The 6,943-nt window shown below is 33.7% G+C and overlaps 1 pseudogene; it reads left to right on the top strand.

The window, feature by feature from the left end:
• Nucleotides 1–5,968: 5,968 nt before the first annotated feature.
• LOC111692569 lies at nt 5,969–6,938 on the top strand (annotated as a pseudogene).
• Nucleotides 6,939–6,943: the final 5 nt, after the last annotated feature.

The raw sequence follows: 6,943 nt of genomic DNA, 5'->3' as shown, positions 1-6,943 counted from the left end.
ACTTCCATGTTACGCCTATGTATTATATCGTTAATATTAAAATAAGATGTATTCCTTAGTAATTAGGTATTGATTTAAGTTACGTATGTGTACTAAAATAAGTAAACAAGGAACTATTACTAATTCTCATTGTCTATTGCCATTAAGAATCGATAAACTATTTATTCAACTAGTTATCTACTATTGATGCTTGCATCTTGGAGACTAATTGTCTGAACGTTAATTACATTTATATTTTCATTTATCTAAGATCCATTTGTACGACTATGGTTGTTTTCGAGTTAGTTCTATATAAATACTCAGAGCAGTAAGACTAAAGAATCAATCATTATTATTCATTCCTTCATTCAATTATTAAAATATTCTTCGAACTAAATACAATCTCTAGTATTAAGTTGTATTAAGTGTAACCTTAGTAATAAATAAAAGTGTATAAAGATACAGTGCATTTCTTTTAAAAAGGAAACCCATTACATAAAATTGGTGTCAGAAGTAGGATTCCATTAGCGAAAAACTCGATTTTTAGAATAACCGAACAAGAAAAACGTTGTCAAAAACCAGGCCCTGGACTTCCAAGTGATTTCGTCATCTCCTACAAGTGAAAATCTACCAGACTCGAAATCTACACTACGTGGCGACAAAAGGAACAGCAGCACTCAGGAAAACCAGGCACGGACACTACAGACCTGCAGCCGACTCCGTCAATCGAGAGGTCCTAGTAACGAAGACAACTACAGTAGTGCTTCCATTGGACAATGCACAAAATCATACTACTTTTGTAAGTACTAAGAATGTCACTATATCCTAACCTAGAAGATAAGCCTGAAGAAACAAAAATGTCCTTAAGTCTCGAAATTGCCGAAAAAATGTTAATAAGGTTCGACGGCAATAAAAATAAACTATACGAATTCATAGATAATTGTGATAAAGCAGTTTCGTTAATAAAACCTGAACAAAATGCCATTTTGTTCGCTGTAATTGAAACAAAGTTAACCGACAAAGCTAGGGCTATAACTAGAAATAGGTCATTTTTAGAATGGAAAGATTTGAAAAAAATTTTGTTAGATGCATATGCAGAGCGTAGAACAGAGGACAGTGGCAGTTAGAGCTTCACTCTCTCCGTCAATCGCCTACCGAAAATGTTATGTCATTCTCAAATAAAGTAGAAAACTGTTATATAAAGTTATTAAATACTCTGGACACAAATCTTTCAAAAGAAGCTCGAGAAGCTTGCACAAAATTATTAAAAACACAAGCATTAAATGTATTCTTAAGAGGACTACATAAAGATATCTCAATATTGGTGAAATCTAGAAACCCTGATTCTCTAGAATAAGCAATCGCCTTGGCTCTTGCTGAAGAACAAGAACAATTATCTAGTAACGAAATTCTTGAGCAAAGTTATTGTAGTATTTGTAAACGAAATAATCATTCGACTGCAAATTGTAGATATAAGATTCAATCTGAAAGAAACATTAGGCACTTTCAAAATTCTCAGAATAATATCGCCAACAGTAATCACATGAATAGCTATAATAAAAATCCTCCAACCTCAAACTTCCGTCCTAATAATCAAAATTATAATAAAAAATTTTGCAGATATTGCAAAAAGAATGGACATGTTATCGAAGAATGTAGGAAACGCGAATACAATAATAATAAAAAAACCTACGACACTAATCTAACTAATAGGTCTCAAAATCAAGTAAATCTCACCCAATCAAACCACACGGCAAATCGACCAATTAATTCACAAACCAATCAGAATGATAACCAACATTTAAACTCCCAGAACCCTCGACAATCAGCGACAAATTCTCGGGGCGTTCATTCCTTCCAGGTCGCATTACAACCATCAACCTCGCAGTAACTTCTTATATCAATTTAAAAATCGTCTCTAACAATAAAACATACCTTTGTAATTTCCTCGTAGATACAGGAGCTGATATATCACTCATAAAATACTCGAATTTGAACGATTTCTCTAAATATTATGATAACCTTATTACATTAAAAGGTATCGATTCAAACGTCACGAATCCAACAAAAACATTATGCTATTCGTATCTTACATTGCAATCTAGCAATTTTACCTTTAATCACATTTTCCACGCAGTTAGCGACGATTTCCCACTTCAATTTGATGGAATCATTGGAAATGATTTCTTAACAAACTTTAATTGTAAGATCGATTATAAAAACGATATATTAATATTTGAAAATTTCGAAATCGAATTGCAACACATAAAAATACCTCTACAAACAAAAATTAATCCAACTTCAATATAAATCCAGAATTATCTCCCCCTACGCAGACCTCAGCTGAACAAACTCTAAGTACTCCACAAATTAATAAACTGAAACCAATTCTCCTTGAACCTAGAACAGAGACCATAATCAAAATTCGTGTTATAAACAACGACATACCAGAAGGTATCTGTCCGGATATCACACTATTAGAAGGTGTTCACGTTTGTCCAAGTCTAGTAAAAGTGAAAGATGGTCATGCAATCACTTCAGTCTTAAACACTACGGATCATATCGTAGAAATAAAAAACATTGAAATTTATTTAGATCCCGTCCCAGAACTCACTACTCAAACAAATATAAACCAAATATCTAAATCAGAACAATCCAATTTCAATTCAGATAGGTTAAATTCAATCAGGACATTACTACGAACGTCTCACTTAAACGATGAAGAAAAGAGTTCGCTCACTAAAATTTGCGAAGAATATAACCACATTTTTCATTTAGAAGGTGACAACCTTACGTACACTGACGCGATTATGTGCGAAATCCCTATAAATTCAAATGTTCCCATACACACAAAATCGTATAGATATCTTGAAGTTCACAAAAAAGAAGTTGAAACCCAAATAGAAAATATGCTAACTCAAAATATAATTACACAATCAACTTCCCCGTGGAACTCCCCCCTCTGGGTAGTACCAAAAAAATCTGACGCCTCACAAAAAAAGAAGTGGCGTATTGTTATAGATTATAGACGACTGAACGACATCACAATAGGTGACTCGTATCCTCTGCCTAACATCGTGGACATACTCCACCAGTTAGGACATTCAAAATATTTCACGACTATAGACTTAACATCAGGATTTCATCAGATAAAAATGGACCCAAATCATGCATACAAAACAGCTTTCTCTACCCCTTCAGGTCATTATCAGTACTCCCGCATGCCGTTTGGATTAAAAAACGCGCCAGCGATTTCTCAACGGTTAATGAACACAGTTTTATCAGGTATTCAAAACTACAGATGTTTCGTTTACTTAGACGATATCGTCATTCACGCCGACACCCTTGAAAACCACAACAAACGATTAATCGAAGTTTTCGATAGATTATCTAAATTTAATTTAAAAATACAGCCGGATAAGTGCGAATTTTTACGTCGCGAAGTTATGTACCTAGGCCATATAATAACTGAAGACGGTGTTAAACCCGATCCTAAAAATGTCGACTCGGTATTGAATTTTCCTGTCCCTAAAAATACTAAAGACATTAAAAGTTTCTTAGGTCTCGCTGGATACTATAGACGTTTTGTCAGTCAGTTCCATCACACAGAATTTGACAAGACTTTTACGAAAAGACGCTGACTTTGTTTGGACGAGTACACAACAAGAAGCATTCGAGAAATTAAAGTTAATTCTTTGCTTGGAACCTATTTTGAAGTACCCAGATTTTTCAAAACCCTTTATACTCACTACCGACGCTAGCAATTACGCGATAGGATCAATCCTTTCACAAGGAGAAGTACCAAAAGATCTTCCCATCGCCTATGCTAGTCGTACTTTGAACAAAGCCGAATCAAATTACAACACTACGGAAAAAGAACTGCTATCGATTATTTGGAGCGTGAAACATTTCAGACCTTACCTTTACGGACGTAAATTTTACATCTATACCGATCATAAAAGCTTAACTTGGTTATTTAACGTAAAAGATCCAGGTTCGCGATTAATTAGATGGCGATTAGCTTTAGAAGAATATGACTACAAAATCATCTACAAACAAGGTAAATTAAACCAAAACGCCGATTGTTTAAGCCGACCCCCTATATCAGACATGCAAAGCCACGAAATATCAGGGAATGACCCTTTAAATTCCTCCATGCTAGCCACAATTAACAGTATCACTCCTAACCCAGAAACATACGCGAATTTCGTTGCGAAATCTGAGAAGACACTAATAACAAACAATAATATCGAAGAAATAGGCGAAAGTCTCTCATCCTTCACAAAGAATGCGATTATATTTATTTCTGTCGATTTAGAATATAACGAAAATTTTCAAAAAGACAAAAGAAAAATTTGACCATTCCAATCAACTAAAACAAAAAAATCCAAAACTACACGACATAATTCGTATCTCTGAGGCAAACAAAAACCTTTATTATGTTTTTATTAAAGAACACCACTGGGACACACTAACACACGAGGACGTATTTAACTCCCTAGTCAAACTAAAAGACTTCCTTGTATTAGATAAGATCTCATTAATCTGCTTACCTAGGCTTAGTTTTTCATACGACAGACTAAATTGGAATAAAATCCGTTGCATGATTAGATTTATCTTTAGGAACACTGATATCCAAATAAGAATTTTTCATGATAATTTGACTAAGGTGGAACCCGAGGACATTGAAAAGGTATTACAAGAAAACCACATATCCCCCTCATCCGGTCACTCAGGCTTTCACAGAACTTATAATCGTATTAAAAAAATATTCAAATGGAAAAACATGAAGAAAGATATAAAAACCTTTATAAAAGGTTGCGAATCATGTCAAAGAAATAAACTTGTCAGGAAAAGAAACATAAAACCTATGGAAATAACGACCACAAGCACTATTCCGTTAGAAAAAATATTCATGGACATTGTTGGACCACTACCCCTATCCGAATCCGGTAATAAATTTATTTTAACTGTACAAGACGACTTGACAAAATTCTCGCAAGCGTACGCGATCCCCAATCACGAAGCACGACGAATTGCCGATAAACTAGTTCGCGAATTCATTTGTAAATACGGTAAACCTGAAATGATAGTGACAGACCAAGGAAAAGACTTTACTTCAAAACTACTTAAACAGATTGCAAAATTGTTTAAAATTAACCAAATTAATTGCACGGCATACCACCCCCAATCAAACGCTGCACTAGAAAGAAGTCATGCCACGTTAGCTGATTATCTTAAACATTATATACAGGATGATCAAACTGACTGGGATAATTGGATCGATTTCGCCATGTATTCATATAACACAACAACGCACACATCCACGAATTTCACTCCATATGAGTTAATGTTTGGAATAAAACCAAACCTCCCCAGTAGTATCTTNCAGACTAAATTGGAATAAAATCCGTTGCATGATTAGATTTATCTTTAGGAACACTGATATCCAAATAAGAATTTTTAATGATAATTTGACTAAGGTGGAACCCGAGGACATTGAAAAGGTATTACAAGAAAACCACATATCCCCCTCATCCGGTCACTCAGGCTTTCACAGAACTTATAATCATATTAAAAAAATATTCAAATGAAAAAACATGAAGAAGGATATAAAAACCTTTATAAAAGGTTGCGAATCATGTCAAAGAAATAAACTTGTCTGGATATACAGGATGATCAAACTGACTGGGATAATTGGATCGATTTCGCTATGTATTCATATAACACAACAACGCACACATCCACGAATTTCACTCCATATGAGTTAATGTTTGGAATAAAACCAAACCTCCCCAGTAGTATCTTAAAACCACCTGAATTTAAATGTACCTATGATAACTATCTGGATAACCTCACCTTAAAATTACAAAAATCACGAGAAATAGCTAGGAACAATCTATTACATCTAAACAAACAAACAAAGGTTATTATGATAAAAACGTAAGAGATGTGAATTTCTCAGAAGGTCAATATGTTTATCTACTAAATGAAAAAACAAAGCAAGGGCGTAGTAAGAAACTTACCCAAAATTACACCGAACCTTACAAAATTCTTGAGGTAAATCTACCAGTGAATTGTACTATTTTAGTAGGAAAAAGACGTATGAAAGTTCACATGAATAAACTGAAACATGCTTTTGTTGCAGGTGCAGCATCACCTGGCTCACGATAGGTCACAGTCAATACTCAATTACGCCAGTCACTAAAACAACTGATAACTATTATGAACACGTGAGAAACGTGAAATTCTTCGAAGGTCATTGGAACTTAATATCATATATCTATTTAAAACCTTTTTCAGATAAACTGAATTTTGTAGAATCAACCTTTCGAAAAACCATCGAACTCTGTAAAGATCAAACCCTAATTGGAAATTTAAAATTATGAGACACACCCCTGAAATTATTGCAACAAACCTTACCTTCTCTACTCAAAAGTGATCAGACGGTAAAGTACATTATTAATTATCAAACTCACAAACAAAAGAGGGCACTTTTTAATGCCATAGATTCAGTCTTTAAAACTCTTTTTGGAACTTTAGATTCTGACGATGCCGAAAGATATAATGAAGCCATAAACAAAGCTGAAGGCAACGAGAAAGAACTACTTCAATTATTGAAACAACAAATCCAAGTTGTAAAAACAACCATTTCAAATTTTAACAATACAATAACGAATCTCGATTATAACAAAAATATATTCGATCAAAATTTCGAATTAATTACGAACTATACATCCAAAACGCAAAAACAATATTTTAATTTAGAATTCAAGCAAAGAATTGAAGAACATTTCTCTTTATTAACATTATTCATCGCTGAATTACAAAATGAATATTCAAACCTAGTAAACTCCAATCTATTTGCGAAATCAAATAATCTTCATCCTTTAATAATTACACCAGAACAATTAATACAATTGTTTATGACCCTTACTCATTTACCAAATTCCGCAAACTATCC

The sequence above is a fragment of the Anoplophora glabripennis genome, unplaced genomic scaffold (assembly GCF_000390285.2).
Source record: "Anoplophora glabripennis isolate ALB-LARVAE unplaced genomic scaffold, Agla_2.0 scaffold1924, whole genome shotgun sequence".
Classification (NCBI taxonomy): Eukaryota; Metazoa; Arthropoda; class Insecta; order Coleoptera; family Cerambycidae; genus Anoplophora; species Anoplophora glabripennis.
The sequence above is the reverse complement of the archived record's forward strand: the minus strand, read 5'-3'. Positions and strand labels throughout refer to the sequence as shown.